At 40.9% G+C, this 21,478-nt stretch overlaps 1 long non-coding RNA gene across 1 annotated transcript; it reads left to right on the top strand.

Annotated features, from left to right (window-relative positions):
* The first annotated feature begins 2,801 nt into the window (after positions 1-2,801).
* Positions 2,802-20,861, top strand: LOC308189221. The gene is made up of 4 exons (XR_013946155.1): positions 2,802-3,895; positions 12,445-12,523; positions 17,784-17,917; positions 20,221-20,861. It is a non-coding gene; the product is annotated as an uncharacterized lncRNA (long non-coding RNA).
* Positions 20,862-21,478: the final 617 nt, after the last annotated feature.

The following is a 21,478-nucleotide window of genomic DNA, read 5'->3' on the forward strand; positions in this document are numbered from 1 at the left end:
CTGGGCTCCTAAGTCCATCAGTGTCACAAGTGATAAGAAATCTAAAAATAGATACCCAAAGTAATATGGTGTACTTTACAATAACGTTTTGTTACTGCAAAAGCAGAAAATAATCTATGAATTGAGACTCACTACAAGTAAGAGCTGTCATAGGCATTAACCTTTGTAACTGATTTTAGTCATCTGTGACCCAATTATGAAAACTCTAGACTTTTGCAATGCACTTAGAAATAGTAGGCTAGGCATGAGAATGCTGCTATAAGCTGATTGTATTTTCTCCTACCTTGTGACCCCTGACCTACTTAAAATAACTATCAGATGACCTTTTCTGTTTTGTTTCATCAGCAAAGAAGACAGGATATTTTAATGAGCCTTTAATAAGCAGCTTCGTGCCCCAGATGGGACTCAGGAGGGTGGTTCAAAATGGTATTCAAGGTGGGAATGTATTTCATCCAGCTACAGGTACAGAAATTGCCACAGCGTGAGTCCAACACAGTCACCAAGGCTCCCTCTGTAGGAAAAGGAGAACAATCCCACTGGCCTTACATTTGCAAATGAGATCAGCTGTCCCGTAGCACTTTCTGTTTTCCTCTGCTTATTAGAGAGAGAGCACAACTGACTAGATTATGTGTAATCAACTTCCATCAAGATAATAAAGCAAATTAATTCCACGAGGTATGTCTAAGAATAAAAGCAAACTGAGATATAACTGTGTGCCATCTCTGTATGGAGTATTGAGCAACGCTGCTAAAATGGCCTGCCAAAATGCCTGACTGATGAAAAGTAGTTTAAAACTGAACTTTTGGAGAAGCCAAAAACTTGAAGCAGATGTAACTCAGACTTGGCCCACTCTTGGATACCCCAAAGAAAGGTAGCTTATTCATGCCCTCTTCATCTGTCTGATAAAGGGAGGGCCTAGCTTGTCATTTTTGTTTTTCTTGATAGAGATAACAGGCTTCATGTACTTGCAGTGGTCTTCAGGGACCAAGAGACATTTCCCTGTCATGCCCATGCAGTGATGGCCCCTAGGCCAGGACACGTGCCAAGCTTCCTACTGCTCTCTTGCTACATGTCAGGAGTGTGAGGTGGTGTCCTCATGCTGAGGATCTCTGTGTCTCCACATTTCGGACCACCACACCCCCTGGGCTTTCACTGATGTCTTCTCAAGGGGATTATCAATACAACACAATACGCCTCCAGCTACGGAATGGCCTAATGGAGAATAGGGGGAAATAGTTAAGATTACATCATGGCTCCGAGCTATCTGAATCTTGCAAATCTGGAAAGCAAATGTTGAACTCAGGAAAACCTTCACGTCGCCCATTGTTAAGTGAAAGCCTGGGAGAAAAATGAACAAATACAATGCATTTTTTTCTAAATACTGTTGATCTGCTCAGAATAAACATTCTAAAAATGCTCTCATGGAAGAATAGTGGATATAATTGATGCATTTTTGTTTGGACACTTTCATGAGCATGAGGAACTATCAATTTCCTGATGATTTCCTCTCTTGCCAGTACATATTAAATCTTTTTAAGGAGCTGTTTGCCTTGTTGCTGTCTGATCTGTTCATTGAGGAAAAGAGATTTAATTTTTGTGTTTGCAGGGCATGTGAAAAGGCTTATATCAGTGAATCCCTAAGAAGGAAATATCCCAATTTACCTGCAAAAGTGTAATTGAATGAAATATTTTGGGGGGCTTTTAGCAACATAATGCTGAAAGCATTACAGGTTTTGGACGCAAACAAGGGAGATGAAACTTTGTTCAGAGCGATATAATATACCGTGGTGGCCAGAATATATCACTCTTTGTCTTCATAATAAATTAAAATATGAAACTATTAATTTCATAGGTAAAGACAGACAAGCTGATTTTTAGGTTCTGTTGATCTTGCACAATACATCAGAAGACGTCTTTTGACTTCTATATTTAATGTACAGATATATATTTTTTTTCTTGCACAGAAAAGGTTCATGGAAGATTTCAATAGTAAGTGAGGGCCCTGATATTTTCCTCAGCCGGGGATTTTTTCAGATGCTTCTGCAAGTGCTCTCAGCTAGAAGAATTTGCCTGCATGCTGCCTGATGGGCATATCATAGCAGGCTGTATCTTTTGTGATATTCCTGCTGACCATTGCTCTTACTTTTCAGTGGTGACGCCTGTGAGTCAGTGCTTCAGGCATGTTACACTCAGTTCTCCCACTGTTATCAAGATAAAAATCTGCCACAGGCAACTGTCCATTGAGCTTACCTCGGCTATTCACTGGTTCTTCCACTCCTGGCCTCCTGTCCTGGTTTACTACTCATGCTCCAGCCACGAGTTTTCTCCTTCTTTCATGCCCTTTTGGAGAACATGACTGTTGGTTTCCCTGTGGGTCTGGAGGACCTGAACTAAGCAGATAAAATGAGCTCCATAAAGCTCCTCTCTGTTCCTCTGAGCTGTTTTCTACGTTGTCCTGTCTCTAGGACAGTTTTACCAGGTCTGAAATTTTCTTCCTTGCTCTTGTGATTCATAGTTTCTCACAGAGGAGATGGGCTCTGCACAGGCCTCATGACCACCCTTTGTTAAGTCTTGGTATAGGACTTTTACGTATCTCAGCCCGATGTCTTCTGGGCCTTTATTTAGCTTCCTTCTTAAAAGAGGATCCTACAGCATACCCTAGGCCTGCTTGCGGTCTCTGTTCCTATCCAGACTGCTGCTCTAAAACCCAGGTATATATTTGTCCTGTAATGGCTAATCATTTATTCAGTGAACTGGAATTCAATACAGTCCAGAACCTGAGCTGCAGAAATTCTCTTACAATAACATTTTACTTTCTTCCAGGAATCGCTCAGTGTCCGTGAAATGTAACTGTCTCAGAATGACAGAATGCCTTGGGTTGGAAGGGACCTTAAAGATCACCTAGTTCCAACCCCCTGCCATCGGCAGGGACACCTCCCACTAGAGCAGGTTGCCCAAAGCCCCATCCAACCTGTCCTTGAACACTTCCAGGGATTTGGGCACCTACATCTTCTCTTGGCAACATGTGCCAGTGCCTCACCACCCTCAGAGTAAAGAATTTCCTTCTTAAATCTAATCTAAACCTACTCTCTTTTAGTTTAAGACTATTACCCCTTGTCCCATCACCAACAGAATCACAGAATGGAATTGTATTGCATTGATGACGTGATCATCTGTTGATACTGTCAGTTGCTTCCAATCAATATCTCAAAAATATTTATTTAAAAATAATTTGAAAGACTGCATTGTGAAAAAATATATTTTTTATCTTTTAAGAGTGCATCCCTTTTAAGATCAATTTGCTTCATTATCTTTCTCTTCTTTTTCATGACTCTTTTCCAAGGCCTATCACCTGTCAAATATAACTGAGTTGTCTCCAACAATAAATTTCTCTTGTTCCACATTTCAGTGTGAGGTTATAGTTCTGGAATGTTTCTGCCAAATCATTTCTCATGCTAATTGCATGATCCTGATTATTCTCACCAAGACAGTGACTTAGAGGTGTGGACGCCTTCTCCTTACAGATTTTTAAGGACAGATCATGGAAAGTCTCACAGGACAGGTTTAAGCATGTGCTCATTACTCTTCCCAGTTGTCTATAACATCACTGTGCAAGCTGAGAGTGAAAGTTATTTCTGTGAATCTCAAAAGAGGCCATTCCCAGAATAAATGGTGACACCACCGTCACTCTGACTCAAGATTATATCTTGCATAAAATGTACAGCACAACCTTTGCTTTGCTTTGTTCCTTCATTTAGACTGGTGAGTGCTATGAAGCCACTCCAGAAAAACTGCAGGTGATGTACGTGTCTGTGGTGGAAGACCTTGTGAGTAAATTGAACTTTCTCTGCATGCCAGTGTTCGTGCTTTGATACACATTTCTCCTTACCTGCAGGTATGTGGCACCATTGCTGTTAAATTCAAATACACTAATCTAGCTGTGCATCGGTGTTACTCATAACTTCCTCCTCCCTGAGAAACCCTCCCAGCCACCTTCAAAGTGCTTGCTGCAACTTTGAAGTCACAGTAAGTCAGAGGAACCTGCTGGTAGGGAAAGCTCACTCTTTGTTTCCTTTCCCTTTACATCAGGTAGTAGAAGGCCAAGTTTCTACCTTGTGCAAATCAGCACAGGGTTGTTGAGGACAGAGACATTGCCTGTTCAAATACAGGTGACTTCTTGTCCTGAGGGCATCTGGAAATACAGACAAATATCTAAAAGACTCTCAGAACTTGTGGTTTGTTTTTCTTCTTAGTCATTTCCTCAATCCCACCTTCCTATAAACAGAGAAAAATAGCTTATTAAAACTTAAAAGAATACCTGATCATCTTCTGTTTATCAGCTTCCTGTCTTTCCAGACAGCTTGTAATTTGTCTTAAATTTACAAGCTATTTTTTTAGCTACCATAATAAATATGGAAGGTTTTCTGTCCCTGCTGCTCCTTGTCCAAAACTTTCTGTTATTTCAGAAGGAAATGTCTGCTGAATGGGAGGAGTGTTTCCATAGCTATCATGCTATATGGATGTAAGGAAGTGGAGTTTGCAGGAAAAGATTTATTAAGTCTTTATTAAACTAGCTGATACTGCCAGAAAGCTTGGGCAACATTTCAGGCTCAGAATCCTTTTTTCAGTTCAGCTGAAATCACTGGTTCCACTTATAAAGATATATGTGATTTTGTTTGTTTGTCTTAACTCCATCCCTTTTACTGATGGACAAGCCTGTTTGAGCCTGACATTTGGGAGGAAAATATCACAGCTGTGTATCTTTCAAATTGTCAGTTTCGATCACTCATGTGCTGGCAAGGACTGTGAGTATGTCTCCATAAAAAAAGCCTCTACCTTTTAGATTGCTCCTCTTTGATGGATCTTTGGTTCACCCGGAAAAGTTGTTTGAGACAAATGCATTTCCAAAGCTGAGCATGGGGATGTATGGAACAGTGAACTCACTCAAGACTGCTTTTTTGAAGGAATCAGTATGCCTGTCACTGACAGCCCTTTGCTTATTAGCTGACACTATTTTCTATTAAATTGCATTGATTTTCTCAGTACTGTAATGTCCTAGTGACATTAGGCAAGAATAGCCAGTTCAAGTCTATTACTACATACTCTGCAAGTATTACCAGATGAGGAAAAAAGAACAACCTTTCAAGTACTGGGAGAAAGGTTGTTTTAGTACTTTGGAAATCCTTTGTGTTTCTTCTTTGACCTAGCAGAGTCCAAAAACTGCCCAGTGGTTTCTTAAAGGTTTTGCAACCGAGAGGCAGACTCTGGCAGAATATCAAGCGCTGAACGGATTGTTTCTTGGTGCTTTCTGAATTCACTCAGTAAAAGTGTTTGGAAGCAAGACAACAGAAGAAACGAGCCATCACCAGCTATATTCACTCCTGGTCGATAAAGGGTCAAGGCTGTGGCCCTCAGTGGGAAGGTGAGCTTCAAGCACTGCTCTGTGAGACACAGGCAAGGTTACAGAGGGGCAGACTGAGGCTCATCTGGAGTTTCAAGCAGAGAAGAAAAAGAACAACAAAGGGCAGAGCACTATTGTGATATTGCTGGCTCCTCCTACGCGCAGCACATGATGCCGAATATCACGAGGAGAGTGCCGCAGCTCTGATGTCAAATGCTGTCTCCCAAACGTGGAGCTGGCAAGTCATCTCTCTACTGTCACTGTACAAAATTGCAGGTCTCTTTCACTTCTGCTATATAAAGACGTCTTCGTCATCAATCTGCAATGGGCCCAGTCCTGCCAAGTTAACAGCCCATCTCATACTAACAGGCAGAAATCTCTTGGACAGAGGGATTTTTGTTGCAGGTTGGGAGGGGGTTGTCCGGTACTCCATTCTTCTCCTCTACAGCACCTCTGGCCCCCTCCTCCCAGTTCCACGCCCTGAACTCAAGTCTGTAAACCTTTTGAACTATTTTAAAAAATGTACGGCTTGTCCTCTAAGACATAGGAAATTACATTTGATGGTCTATTGTATAAGAATTGCCATATTTAGAGAAAAATCAACAGATACAATCTCTGATTTCCTTTTCCCTATACTCCTCATATTCGCCTCCTTTTGCTTTGCTTGATTTTGCTGCTGCCATGTTGTAGCAGACGCAGATGTCACCAATTAGAAGATGGATTTAAAACTAATGAGAGCTAGGTTAAAAGAGCCTGCCTGCTCATTTAGCTGTTGCTGGAGAGTTGTGTCTCTGCCCCAGCTCGCATCTGGTGTTCTTGATGCCTTGTTGTGCTTTTAAAGGTACTCCTGAGATAAGCTGCTATTCAGCCTATGCAAAAATGTGCCATATATAAGGAAATCTTTGCTTACTCTTCTACAGATTCTGAAGCAGTCTTTCCAGTACTCAAAAGAACAGAGGTCAGTGATGTTAGTCTGGATCAACGGCTAAACTCTAAAAAGGACTTCTAAATGCAGAATTTGTGTTTCTTGTGGTTAACTATTTTGAGTTATCATGTTATAAGTTTACTCAGTGAAAGTAAACTCAGCAGCAATACTGATCAGGAAGGAACTTGCTAGCAGGAGCTCAATAACTTTGTAGTAGCATATTGCATTTGCAGAAGGGCTGAATTGGAACACCACTAAGCAGATTAAAAACAGAAATGTGTGTTGGAAAATTAATGTAGTAAAAGTTAAGATTTCTGATTTAGAAAGAAATTCCTTAACATCTTTAAAACTATGAATCTGGTTAATTTCAAAGCCAACTAAATAGTCGGCAAATTCAATAAATATGATTTTTTTAAAAAGCTCCTAAATAAAATTAAGACAAATAAATACAATTTATCATTTACCATTGAGACAAGACTTCAATACTTTTTCAGGATAGACAAGGAGAGGCATTCTCATGCTCAGTTTCCAAAATGTGCAATGAACTCTCTTTGGACCAAAGGACAGTTGCAAAGATCCAACTTATACTCGTAGAACAGTGCAGACTTTGACCTGGCTTTTCCCCAAAAACCCACACATTTCTGTATCTGTTGCACACATAAATTTATCTCCTGGGTGAGGTTTGTGAGAAAATATTTCCCATACAGCAGATGCTGGTCAACTCTTAAGGCACAAATCGTAGGCTCCTGCAACTCGCTACCCAAGGTGATTTAGGTGCCTAGCTCCCACTAACAGCAACTTTAGTGCAGTTAAAACTAGTCTTTCATGACACATTGTTTAAGAAAGCTAAGAGTTTGGGCACACAACTCTAAGTAATTTTCAGAGACCTTTTTGGCCTTTTTTTTTTTTTCATGAGTTTTCTCTTGTTGCACTGGGCGTTGTATTGCAAAATGGAGCTGGTCATTATAAATGAAAAAGTTAAAGCTTTTTGCTTTTCCCAGTCCCACTAATTTAAATATTTATGACAATCTTCTCTGTTTAGAAGGTACATGTAAACCTGGCCAAGATTTTCCATAGCATATCCATTTATAATATGTAGGTTCAGCTACCTTAACTATATTTTTCATTGTCAGCCTTCTGGCTCTTATTCACTGCTCTACAAAGAATATTTTGCACTGTGAAATACCCATGTAACTACAGTGTTTGTATTCACATGGAGCAAATTATAAGCACATGAAAGTAAAGTACATTCCTCATGATCTTTACACTGCTTGAAGATTAAGAATACAATAGATTAAAAGAATCCAGGAATAAAGTGGTCTCTGGGGAGCATTCACAATATTTGTGTAAGGCTATGCCCATTTAATATACGAATCACAAATAAAACGCTAATAGAAATGTTTGAAATATTTTCCAAACATTCTCATTATATGGCCTCACCCCCCTTCAGCTTCTGTGTTGCAGCAGTAGTGCTGCTCAGAAGAGTCTGTACCACACATATTTAAAAAAAAAAAATCAGAGTCTACTTTGTGCATAATTAAGAAGTTCAACCTATGTAGTTCTACAAAAACTGGGAAAACATTCTCAGAAAGTTGCTGTTTCCAAATAATGGGTTCCCTCGAACAAACGTTTAAACTTTTGTTGCAGTATCTATGCAGCCTGACTTCCTGTAGATGATCTGAAAGCTCCAGTAAATACCGGGGGCTTGATTAAATGAATTCAGTGTAATTAAGTTGATTGGCACTGTCTGGAAAGCTTGACCATTTCTTGCTTGCATCAAGAAATCACAGACATTTTGTGTCTTGAAACAAATGCTGTTATCAAAAGATGAATCATTTTGAAATGAAAAATTAAATTATATTTTTTAGATCTTCTTAAAATGTATTAGCCAAATGGCAGGTATTACAATCTCATCTAGCAGATGCCAGCTGAAAAGCAATAAAAACAGCAGTAACGCAAAATCACAGGTGACACACTTCAGATGAGTTCCTAATTTATCATCCTTTTGCTGCAATACCAGCTTGAAAGCAGTCTTCACTCTTTCGATATTAAATATTTCAGAAATATATAAATGAACACAGATGTCTGCTACCTTTTTATGGATCACAAGACATCGCCTTGCTCTAACTGTATGCCATATTCTTACTCAGTTTCAATAGGAATTTAAGTTCAAGTCTCATTTGGCAAATGCTAGCAGTCTTCCCATTAGCAGTGAGAAGCCAAAAGCCCAGGTATGAAGCAAATCTGTGCCCGGTGGGATTTGACTGTCAAGCATGCACTGCCATACTTATTGCTTTCTGTACAGTTAGATTACTTGTAATGAGATCAAAGAAAACCCTTCAAGGATATTTTATTATGTGTGAATGGAACCTGTAAATTGATTTCCATGATACAGGAAAATTAAATTTATCTGATGTGACTGTGCAGAAAAGACTTGCCTTGAAAGAATATTCCCCTCTTTTTCATGTCTACCTGACCCTGTGCGAGTATTTGGAGAGCATCTGTTCTCCTGCCTCATTTACAAAACCTTTTGAATTATTTCACGTCATACTCACCCAGAACCCAGTCAACACCAGCTGACCTAAGATCCAAATGTTATTCCCTGTGAAAGTTCAGAAATCAGTGTGTTCGTCTGACTGCAAGACTAGGGCACAGTACTCTCCTTAGGCACAGTGTCACAGCCTTCATCCTGACCCAGAAGTTTCTTTGATTATTGGACTGTTAACATCAGTGTTAACTGATGCCTGTTAACATCAGTGGGCATAAAAAAAAAAAAAAAAAAACAAAACACAAAACATCAGCAACAACAATAAAAAAAAAACCAACACCACAGCTCTGTCTGCACATCGGTGTCCTTTGAATTAGAATCTGCCTTTTGAAAACCTTTGCACAAATTCAGTTTTTGGTCAGCAGTGCTTTGAAGGTTTCTGCATCAAACTCCATTTTGTGGTGTAGACACCCCTGTGTTAGCTAATACAAAGAAAGCTTGCGAAATAGCCATCGTGAAATGAAGACAGCGTTATAATCAGATGTTGTTAGCAATAAAGACGTAATTGGCCTCTAGTCCCATGCATGGTGCCAAACCCAAATAACCTCTTATGCATGCATTTTTATTGTGCGGCGTATTTAATTGAATCCTTCGAAGTAATCAGGGATTCACATCCAGGTGATTATAATCCCTATCTCCTTCAGAGTTAAATTCCCAAGTGCGGTGGCCAGGAGGAAACTTCAAAGCAGAGCTGCTGAAGGAGCAGCAGGTCCGCAGCGCCTTGGCGTGCCAGGGAGCACGGTGTGTGCACCTCAGCAAATGTTTCACTCCAGCTGACCAGCTGATAATCCTGCAGGCTTTGCCTGCTCCTGGCAGGTGTTACTTTTGGGAGTGCAGGGATGTGCCTGTGGCTGCAAGCAAGCAGGACGGAGGTGTGCAGCAGTGTGGTGCTGCTTGCAACACCCAACACACAGCTCTTTGTTTTCGCTGACAACGAAAAAAAAAAAAAGAGAGAAAAAAGAGCCTATGTTTTTTACAGAAGTGGTGTGGGCTGAAATCCCACCTTCTTGACAATCTGCATCTATGTATTAGCTAATATCTGTGCTTGTAAATGAACCAGCAGCAGACCAAGTCCTCTTGGATAGTCTCTGTTGTCCAGCAGTCATGGTTGGTGTCCCAGGCACTTTTCACGTCATGGTTCACAGGGGTAGCATGGGCCAGGAACAGATTGCAGGCAGTCTCCTAGTTTGGGGAAATAGGGGTGCATACGTAAATGAGCAATTAGTGGACTGATATCTAGAGCAGCGTTTATTGCAAAAGAAATTACATCCAGACCACTAACAGTCATGACTGTTTAAAAAGCCAGCTAAGCAATTAAGCATTAAACTGCTACGATGAGTAAATAAAAATATTGTTTTTAATGACCGTAATGTATGTCAGACTGGTTTGATTTATGTGCTAGGAGTAAAGACATTGCCCTGTTTTGTTAGACCAGTAGACAACCTTTTCTCATATGTGGTTCCAGAGTAATTGGGAGGGTCTGAATGCTCCCAAAGGGTCTTCTGAACTCTACACTACAGGTGGTTTTCTTCCAGTGGCTTCTTTGGGAGATGCTAAGGGCATAGCAATATGTCTGGTGGGAAAACTTCCGCACTTCTGCAAAACAATTATTTTTTGCTGTCAAGCAATTTTTTTGAAAGCAAGAGCATAGGCACTTGCATTTAAAACCTGAACAAAGCAATTCAAGAGGCATGCCAGAAATATCAATCTGAGAATAAATAAATTAGGTAGAGGAGGTCACAGGCTTATCAAGGGAATTAAAGCAGAAACACTATAATGGCTGGTTTCAGATCTCAACATGCCCACTGCTGTCATAGCAGAGGAAGACAAGAGCAGGCTGGATGACCCCGTATTCACTTGGCAGAAGGCTACTACTTGCCCAAGCCAGGTACCTCCCAACTGCTTTGGGCAGGGATTTCCTTTGTTGCTGGTTGTGCTTCAGCCCTGAAAAGGTAATCATGTCATTTTCTAATAATTACAGCCAGCTCATATTTCACTGAATTTAATGGGCAGGGCTGTTCAGTGCATTTTTGTGAGTTTAAAGTGATAAAACAAGTTTTATTAGATAGAAGTTCACTGAAAGATGACAGCAAGATACCTTTTCAAATCTTTTCCTAAGATGCTTGTGCCTTATTCATTAAAAAGCAAATGCAAAATTTCCTGGTTTTATTTCACGTCATCTTGTTCTGGAGAGGGAGAGGAGGGGAGCAAGATTCTTTTAGCCATCCTGGCTCAGCAGTGCAGAAGCATGCTAGAGGAGGTGCGTCAATGGAAGTAGAATTTCAGAAATGCAAAAGGTTTTGCTGTGGTCCACAGGGAATTTGAAACGTGACGTTCAAAAAGCTACCCCCCTCCCTTTTGTAGAGACGGTTTTCCCATTAAGACTCATATACCGTCCTGGGAATGTAACAAGGATTTTGTCTGCGATCCAAGAAGACAGGACCACATTCTCAGTGATTAGATCACTAAGCCCAGCAGAGGCTGTTCAAATTCCTTCTCTGTACATGGCTGGTGTGTTTACATCTACCATGGGCACTTCTGTCCTGTTGTGCTTTCTGCTTTGCCTACATAAGTTGAAAAAAGTAAAAGAGCTATCAACGTGCAGTTCTTCCCACTATTTTAGTGAACAACAAAAGGTGAGTTTTTTGTTCAGTACAGTTTTTTTATTTCTTCCTAACCATATGTATCAAGCTTGTTGCATGAAAACAGTGTCAAGAGTAGCACTTGCTGTACAGCACTGCTGTGTTCTGTGCAACTGAGAATCCTGTAGTCTCCATTAACTTTGCAATATCAAGAAGTTTACTAAAATATCAGGAAGAGCTGCTCTGTTAGGTGAGCTTTCCCAGACATTAGGGTGGAGGGGAGGATAAAATGTCAAAAATAAGCCTAACATCAGAACTCCCGTTTTACAGATGGGTAAAATGAGGCATAATAATCGAGTAATCGTTTGGTCTTTCAAGCTACTGTCCATCTTTAGCTCACAAAACAAAACAAAACAACTAAACAAACAAACAAAAAACTAAAATCAGATATGATACAGACTTATAAAGTCATCTGTAATAATAGAATCATAGAATCGTAGAATCGGAATCACAGAAAGATTTTGGTTGGAAGGGACCTTAAAGCCCATCTAGTTCCAATCCCCCTGCCATGGGCAGGGACACCTCCCACTATACAAGGTTGGTCAAAGCCCCATCCAGCCTGGTCTTGGAGTCTGAAGAAGATGAATGGAGAATGGTTGTTTTTGTCCCATCACTTTTTTTGGAATTCATGACCATCAGGAAGCTGACAGGCAATGACTGAAAAAGCAACAAAAGGACATGATTTTCTTATGGTCACTAAAATCTGTTGGCTGGTAGAAACAAATCCCAGAATACTGGGGAGGCCAGTGGTATAAATCTGTTCTCAAAGCACTTAGTTGAGTTTGGGGAGGGACATGGATGTAAATGCAAGCTCCAGCTGCAGCAGTGCTTCAGCTGTGGGTATCTGGAGGCTGGGAGGATGTATGAAGGAAAGGACCACTTGGCACATTCCCTGCTTGCGCTTGTGGCCTTTTATCCACATCCATAGATGGCCACTGATGGAGACCAGATCCTAAAGACACTTTCAATATGATCCAGTACAGCAGTCCTCATGTTCCTATCTCTAGGTAAGCAATGCTTAGACACAGATTTATTTTAATGCATCTTTATCTCAAAAGCGCTGTCAAGCAATTTCTAAATGATTTGAATAATTTCTTTTTGCATCCCTAATAAGTGATGCCAGGGAGCATTTGCTGTTCAGCATTTGTGAAAATGTTGATCCATAATCAGATACTAATCTGTTCTTTTGCTGCCTGGAAATAATAATAATTAAAAAAAATAAATAAATAAAAAAAAGCGACAAATTCAAAGCTGTCTCATGAGGGCTGCAAAGATCAAATGCTTTTTGTTTCCCCTTTTCACCCACAATAGCCTGCTTCACAAACTAGCTGCAGTAGGCAGTGGCTCAGCAAGTGAATTCCAAATCACTCTGGGCTTTGTTTGACCTAGCAGCCAGTGTAAGACAGAGACACAACTGCATTATAACTTCCTTCCCACAACACAGCATTGTTTGGAAGCTGCCCAAAGAATATTACACCACCGACTGCATTCCTAGCTCAGTGGGTATTGGTAGCCCAGAAAACTGGTTCCCTCCTTTGTCAGTTATAGAGCTTCCCAGTTTGTACCCTGTCGCTGATGCTCTGCTCCATTCCTGGTATCATCAGAGTCAGTAAAAATAGAGGTAACCTTACAAACAGACCAAACTGATGCAAAAGCATTAAAAACATTCTCAATAGGAAATTTTATAACATTTTTACTGACTGTTAATGAAACGGCGGACACTGTTTAAAATGTTTTCTTATTTAATGTTTTCTTCTTCCTTCCTTCCCCTGCATCCATTTTTGTCCTCAAAAACAATTTAGTCATGTCATCTTTCAGGTAGTCAAACCAATATGAGCACCCAGTCACTGAATGGGAAAATATGGCAGCTATCATGAGTTTATACGACAGTGATAAGCTATGTATTTTAATTAACATCATATCAGTGAAAGCCTTTGTTTTCATAGAGGCAAGAGCATTTTAAACCCTTCCTGTACTCCAGCAAACAAGGCAATGAGGGCACAAAGTCCAGGATGTTAATTGCATGTTCCAGGTTTCACTATTTCAGGGCTTAAAACTGTAAGATATGATATTGTATCCTAGCTATCTAGAAAGATAATTTGGGCTAATTCAATAAAAAAAAAAAATAAATGTGTAATCAATCCTGGCTACTGCTCAGGTTAGGTATAACAATTCTGACACAAACCGCTCCTTATCTAAAGCCACACAGTCTTTGGGCCTGATCCAAAGCCCACTGAGGACAGCAGGAGTCTTCCCACTGACTTCAATGGGTTTCCAACAGGCTGTTTGCTCTCATCTATTTATAGGCAATTTCTGTCATGTTCTGCTGCATTTTCACACTGTCTGACCAGGTTCTCGTTAACCACACAGCACTATGATGGAGAGCAGCAAGCAGAAGAGGCCCAGGAGGGGCTGGGGGCAGGAAGCCCGTGCTTGATGCTGGCGGCAGCTTCACCAGGGCACGGTGCCGGGGTCATGGGGCCAGGCCCCGGTCCCCACAGAAGGAGCGGGCGGGAGGAGCAGGGTCCTGCCCTGCGAGGCACTCTGCTCAGGAAATGGCTTTCGGCTCCGGCCCCACTTACCGAGAGTTTCTATGCGGATGTCCAGCCTCAACGTCCAACCGGAGAACGGTCCTGAGAGAGCAGGCAGCAGGCCCACTGGCTTCCTTCGCTTTCCAGAGATGTTGCTTATGCCCCACCCTCTACAAAATATAGTTTGGAAAAGGAAAGTGGGTTTGTTAAAACCCTGGTGTCTTTGTTTCAGGCTTTCTTGCCTTTCCCCAGTGGTGTTGTTCTGTAGCAATTGTCACTGTGGGGCTGGGGAAGTCACCGTGGATGGTGCTGGTCCCCAGGGATGCTCCAACAACCTAACACAGGACTTAACAGGACTAACACAGGGCCAGTAAAGGACAAGGTAATGGTGCAAGGTGAGGCACCTCCATGTGGAGCACTCCCAGGTGGCTCACAGAGCAGTGCAGAAACCAGGGGCTCCCTCTTTGCCAGAGGGAGAAATTATTCCACAGCGCTCCAGGGGAGGATAGGATGGGAGATGAGAAGCACATGTTTCAAACTGACATATCACCTGGACTTCAGCAGACGAATGTAATTATGTGAGTTAACAAAGACATGGCAGCTTTGATGATAGCAGTAGTTCTTGCTGTGCAACTCAGAAGCAACAACACCAGTCTGTGCAAGCACGGTGCCGTCAGTGTCAGACGGGGAGAGCCATTTTTACTTATTCTGGTTATAGTCTTTGTGGAAGACCATAAACTTGTATCCAAGATAGAGATGAATTGCTGTCCATAAACAACAACAAAAAAATATTAACTCAGGTTTAAACAGAACTGAAAATGAATGGCTGAGATGGTAGGGATGAAGCATTAAAGGTATCTCCTACCTGTAAGTCAGGAAAGCAGGTGCTCTAACTGCCTCTCTCCCACTGCTTCATATTTCTGTGTCACTGTTTCTGGGAAGCTCGTTGCAGTTTTCTCTGACCATGGTCTTATGGCCTGACACAGGCAGGCCAAGAAAATGGGTTTTCAAGGTCAGTCTGGAGAGACCTGGCTACAGGGCACCCGTTCCAGCTTCAGCCACAGAAATACCTGCAGTGGCTGGGCTGAGTCTGTGCACATAGCTCTCCTCCTGTGGTTGCAGTTTTAACCAGCAGATCACAGCATGTTATCACAGTTGGAAGGTCTCTGTGTCCCACGTTACTTTCTTCTTGCAATTTGTGAAAATCACTGTCTGTATTGTGCCCTCCTTTCAAATTCACACTAAAGGTAGCGACCTATCTGCTGCCAGGTGCACACTGAGGACAATGAGATGTCTGTGCCATTGCTCTTGTAGATACTGATTAAAAACGGTGCAGGCAACCCAACCAGAAAAAAAGCCAACAATATGGTCACCAAGAGTTGTACCATAGTCTGGTCACCATAGTCTGTATGTAGAAAGTGGAAGAACTATTCCTGCAAGAGCACTTCTTAACTTCTGAGGGCTTGACTGCAGACAATACCATTCTTTTTGCATTTTAGAACACAGTTCGTATAACTTAAATATTCTTCTCTTAATAAAACTTAGATGATTCAAGCTAAAGAAAACAAGCTGTAGGTTTAGCACTTCTAGTTTGCAAGCTGGGATTCAGCCCAGATCGTGTTCGCATCAGGTGCTATTGGCAGGTCTGTGCAGAAGCAGAGCGAGCTGAGGGTGATTTTCTGCTCCCTGTGTCACTTACTCCAGTGCCAGACTTTACATTACCTGTTATGTCTTTTCAGGGATGGCTGTAGGGATTAAACGGGTCATTAGGCATTAGGCATAGACATCGTAATAATAGGCCAAGAATGACATGCTTGGAGAAAAATACATGGGGAAATTTGTCCCACTTTGCTGCACTGTATCCACCCTGAGTAAGTCAGGCTGTCACGCAGATGACTCAGAACAGTAGTGTCACACCATCAGTGAGAGTGATGACTCAGAAAGCAGTTTTTAAGCTGAAAACAACCTTCCAGGTTGTCATTGAAGGTTAGAGATGTATGACGAAGATTACATTAAAATTCAGCCTTTTGGCTTTTTTTCTTCAAATTATTTGCCAACTTAAACATTTCTTCATGCTCATCCACCACACAGTTCTTTTTTAGATGAAGTTTCAGTGGCCTCCTGCCCTTGACATCCATTCACTGATTAAAAAAAAAAAAAGCATGGAAGAAGAAAATAAAGCTATATATTACCATGGATATTAAGCCACTTGTGTAGTTTCAAACTTTTAAGGATATAAAAATAAAATGCTACCCCTTCCTCCTGCAACAGGCTGTTTCCTGTGACAGGTTTCTGTATGCCTCTACTGCAACTGGAAAGGTGCAAAATTGACAGCATATGGCAAGACAGCAAATATTGTTACAAAATTCTCCCATTCCTCAGAACTAAGCTGGGATTTCTGCATGGTAATGAGTCATGTAATTAGTGCTGGAATGTTTCATTAATCAGCCACCAAAACAAATTCAAAAAAAACCTATTGTAACACAGGTTATTGACTTCAAAGTTTGTGTAAGTCATGTTCAGTTAACTGCATCTTCCTCAAAACAGCTTTAAAATAAAAGAAAAATTATGATCAACAGGGGTCCCTGACTTCGGATGCATGTGACTTTTTAACATAAACCTTAATCTTGAGCAAAGAAGCATTCACATGATCATTTAATACATAATTAAAATACCAAGAAAAGAGCATGACTTTGTAAGATCACTGATTTACTATTTTCCTCTCTCATGTATGGATGAAAAACATTTTACACACACAGCTGCTTTGCCCAATCCTCTGGGACACTGTTGTCCACCAGCTAGGACATTGATTGTATAATCTGTGATTCATTTTCTGCCAAAATGTTTTTTCTGATTTCACCCAACCTAGTCTTCAAGCATACATTCAACTGGAGAGTGCAAACTTGCTGAAAGCTTTCCTAGAGAACCAAATATAAAATAATAGATATATGGTAGTCCGAAGTAGGGTATTTTAGGACAATACCAGGGTTCCATGTGCACGAGGCTGATGGCAATAAAAGCACACAAATCTTTGGGAAGCACTGAAATGACAAAACCTAGTAAAACATTTCTTAGGGACAGGATTCCTGCGTAGTGACATACAACATGTGTTAGAGACACACTTTAGGAAATCTCCCTTCCTCTGTGGTGGCATCATTTCTGCAGTTAACCTGTTCTGTCTCAAGATCTGTACTACATAAAAGGGAGCTAGCTGTGTTAAAACATCCGGGCAAAGAACAATATTCCAGTTTCCTCCAACAACATGTTGTCTCAGAAGTCTTTTAAAATAGTTTATAAAAATTCCAGTAGACATAGCAAAACAATAAGGTGATAACCTAAACAAAATAATCAAAAACAAACTGGGAAATCAAGCTTTTAGAAAAAAAAGCTGTGTATGACTGAAGACTGTCTATACACTTGTTTTTTTAGTGCAAAGAGGAGGAAAAAATTCTTTAGTTGAGTGAGGTGGAGCTATGAAGAAATTCATCAGGCTACCACTAGAATTGCCTGCTATTAGTTAATAGCAAGCGACAACTTCATCTCACCAGCTGATGCGTCATGTGTCTTGTTTTCATTTCTTCAACAAATGATAGTAAATGCTTGCCAGAAAAGTCATAGATCGTTAACTTTTGATACAATGATTAACTTTTAGCCATCACCATCTCCAAAATACATTTTGACGATCTCTATCTATTGATAATTTTGTGTAATGTATTCCTCTTTCTCCCATGCTGAGGTTGCAGCATCCAGAGATACTTCAGCAGTGGATCCCCACAGTCAAGAGACCAGTAAGTAACACAGGTGGGAGATCTTTCCTGAGAGTCATTGCAACAGTTTGGATTAAAATGAAAGAAAAAGTGCTTCTAAAAGGTACATTGCTATAAGTAATGAAGAAATCAATGTATTTTTATCTAAACTGAAAGAGATACAGGAAAAAATAAAAGATGCAGTATATTTCAGAAGAGGAAGAATTACTGATGTCCAAAAAACAAACAAATATTTTACAATTTAAAGACCTTTTCTTTAGCAGTGTCTGTTTCTTTTTTTGTTTGCTTGTTTGTTTTTGATCTTTATAATAAAATCTCTCTCTGTCTCCTCTCTGCCCCTTACCAAGGCTCAGGCTTTCCCTGAAGTGTTATCATATATACTCAAAAGAGAAAGGTAAATTTATACACAGACGAAGCCATCCCAGTAGTGGGATAGTATTTTTTAAGATACCTGAGAGTATTGCTTTTTCCAGCTGAAGGAAATACATGGAACAAAAACACTGTGATGTATTTCACCTTTTTTTTATACAGTAACGCTTAATTTTGGTCATAAATAGGTGTTTGCATTGCCATATAGAATAAATAATTGTGTTGTTAAAATAATAGCTTTTATTTCCTGGTTATAAATATAACACAAAGTTACTGTTCCACCATTCATCCATCTTGAGTATCATGTTTAATACTGAAATAAATAATACATGTGTTGGATTTCATATATAGGCTTTCCATTGCCTGGGGGTTGGATTTCCTGCTATTGTTCCTTACAGGTAACTGTGTACACTCATTGATCATGCTGAAGACCAGTGCTGTCTGAGGTGGTTTTGGCTCTGTACTTACAGACCCAGACTTCAGAGCATGCCCTTCTGCTTGGATTAATAGTGGAAAAGAGAGAAAATACTCTCCTTTTCATGGAAAGCCTTTTCCTTCTCCACTTTGAGATCAATGTCAACTTTTTAATGCGATTAAGAGCAAATTTCTTAGGTAAATGTCTCGGTAGAGGGGTTGTCATGCTGACTGAGGTGAAAAAGACAATCAGTGAGCTTTATGCATGTTTAAACTACACACAAACCTGTACAAGATAGTCTGGCCACGAATTCTTTACAAAATGACAGTTTTTTCCTTCTACATCTTGAAACAAGGCTCCTATCACCCACCTGCCACAGCTACCACTCACTTGCAGTGACCAAATTGTCCTGTTCTAGCTTCCACCTGTATGAACTCGAGTAGATTTTTCTGGGAGAGTCTTTGCTTGTGAAAACAGCAAAGTAAAACAGTTTGCCTTGTCATGAATGCACAAAACCAGATCTGTTCAAGTGGATCACTGTACAGCAAATGCCAGAGTGCCTTGTTGCTGTGCTGATGGTAGGGAGAGGACATGTCTTTCAGATCTACAGTCTGCTCTTTTCAAAATGAGCACCACTTCCTAAGTGCCGTGATTAGCGGCTACCACTCATTGTTACACTTTGGATATTCACCAAGATAGATATAGGAATTTGGTAATGCCGGTGGTGGAGCGGACACAAAACCCGATGGAAATGCACTTCTGATAATATTCAAGGAATCAATTTTGCAAAGAGCAGTGTGCAACCTGACCTCTGTGCAAGTATGAAATTCCTCCAGCCTGTGGAAATTGCTTCTGTTTGCTCCAAATCTTTCTCAGCTAAAACTAGTGAATACAAAAGGAGCAACCTAGTTTTGCTTCTTTGTTTTTCTCTGCCACTATTTAGCTGCCAGACAGCAGGAAATAGAGTCTAGGGCCATTGCTGCAGTGACACTGGCATAAGCTAGGGCAAAACCATTTTCTTAGGTACACTGCCTTTCTCTCCATAGCTATATTTTGTTAGTCTTTGTCATGGCAGGTCTCATGCCTACACACACACATATATATGCATCAGGACTGGACTTACTGAAAGGGAGTGAGGTACAGGTACATTCCCCCTGGAGCTGTCAGGCTGAGATTTTTTAAGACCAAAGACTACACAAAGTCCTACAGAAGCACCAGAAGGAAAGGCTAAAAGTGTGTAGTGCTGTACTCTTGTTATGCTTTCAGATTCACCTCTTCCCCATAAATTGCACAGGAGTCAATCACACTAATTATTGCATTTTAAGCTAATGGATTGCTTAGGCTGACTAAGGAAAGCAGATTGCATTTAGATGTCTATCCCTCAGTTTTTCTTTTAGTCATGTTCTCTCTTCCTCACAGCTTGAGAGACTTCTCACAAGTTTACAAGATTAAAAAAAATCACAGCCTATGAATGGGTTTGCAAGCAGTAGAAGTACATCAACCCGTGTGTGTGTGTTTGTGTGTTATAAAAAGGATGTGTGTGGAAAGGCATGTAAAATACAAAGGGTAATACCATCGTTTACACGTTATTTCCTTAAACAGTATCTTCTATTCAAATCCAGATGGTGCTTGGAGAATTTTCTGCTTCTGAAAAAAGAGTTCCCTTCCTCTTGGCTGCCGTACATCCTCACACCACACCTGGGAGTGACTCTGGTCACATTCCCATCTCCTGGCTTGGGATCTGAATGTTCCACCATATAATGTGTTATCATAATGTGGATGCTCAGCTCAGTCCCCGAGGTGATATCCCCCCTTTTCTCTGGGACATAAGCAACACGCTGCTGTTGAACTCTAACATCCTTTCCGAGCTTCACCCTTTCCCCATCTGCTGAAAGTACTCTCGGCAGTCTTACCAAGAAAAGAGGAAGAAAAAACGAAGACTGCTCGGGAGAGTACTGAGTAATTTCCTGATTTAATAAATTAGGCTTGAGAATCCTGCTGCTATTTTTTGTTGGTATTTGTTGTTACTATTTTATGAGTATAAAAACTTCAGTATTTTTAGAAGCAAATGAGGAACAAGGATTCAAAGTCAGTTTTGCTTCCAGCATTTTGAGTGTTTGTTAGATTCGTGAGAGTCTCCTGGGAGCCCAGACTGGGTTACACCAATACAGCAGCTCATTGTTTCATTTAGCCGAGAAGGACCTTTTAGCCCCCCGGGTTCCCACACATTTTCCTAGCACAACAAATGCGTACAAGTTACCAGAGGCATGAAGCTACTGTTGAGGTAGGGTAGGAAACCAACTGGAAAGCAGCCATCAGTGCTGCCCAGCTGTTCAGCCCAAGCAGGGGGCAGGCTGTCAAATCCATAGAAAGAGCAGGAAGCAAGGCAGCAGCAAGCATTCAGGGAGAAATCAGCTGGCACCACCATGCTTACGACGCGTGCCAGTATGGGGTCAGGACCGTGCTTTCACATCTGAGTGGGAGGAGGCAGGTCACCTTCGCTGCTCTTTTAAATAGATGATCTTCAGTCATGCCAACACAGTTGGTCTTGTGGCACAGAGAGAGAAATGTAGGAGGGTTTTCATTGCACCACCAGCCTGCCACTGCTCTCGAGCTGGGTGCTCCTTGGAGCTATACCACCAAAGAAAGCTCAGCCAGGACAGTGGTGAGAGCTGCTAAACCTTCAGCTCAGTGAGCTGAAACAAACATCACACAATAACAAATATCGCTTATCAGTTGGGGATGAAAAGCAGATACTTCTAAGCTGTTATTCATCTTTAACATTTAAAACAGGTCAGCTAAACTCTTTCCTAAAAGTTCTTATCATTCTCTGTGGCCTATACAGGCAGGGTAACTCAGACGGCTGACGGTGGGTGAGCT

The sequence above is a fragment of the Anser brachyrhynchus genome (genome assembly GCF_964034855.1).
Source record: "Anser brachyrhynchus genome assembly, chromosome: 2".
NCBI classification, from domain to species: domain Eukaryota; kingdom Metazoa; phylum Chordata; class Aves; order Anseriformes; family Anatidae; genus Anser; species Anser brachyrhynchus.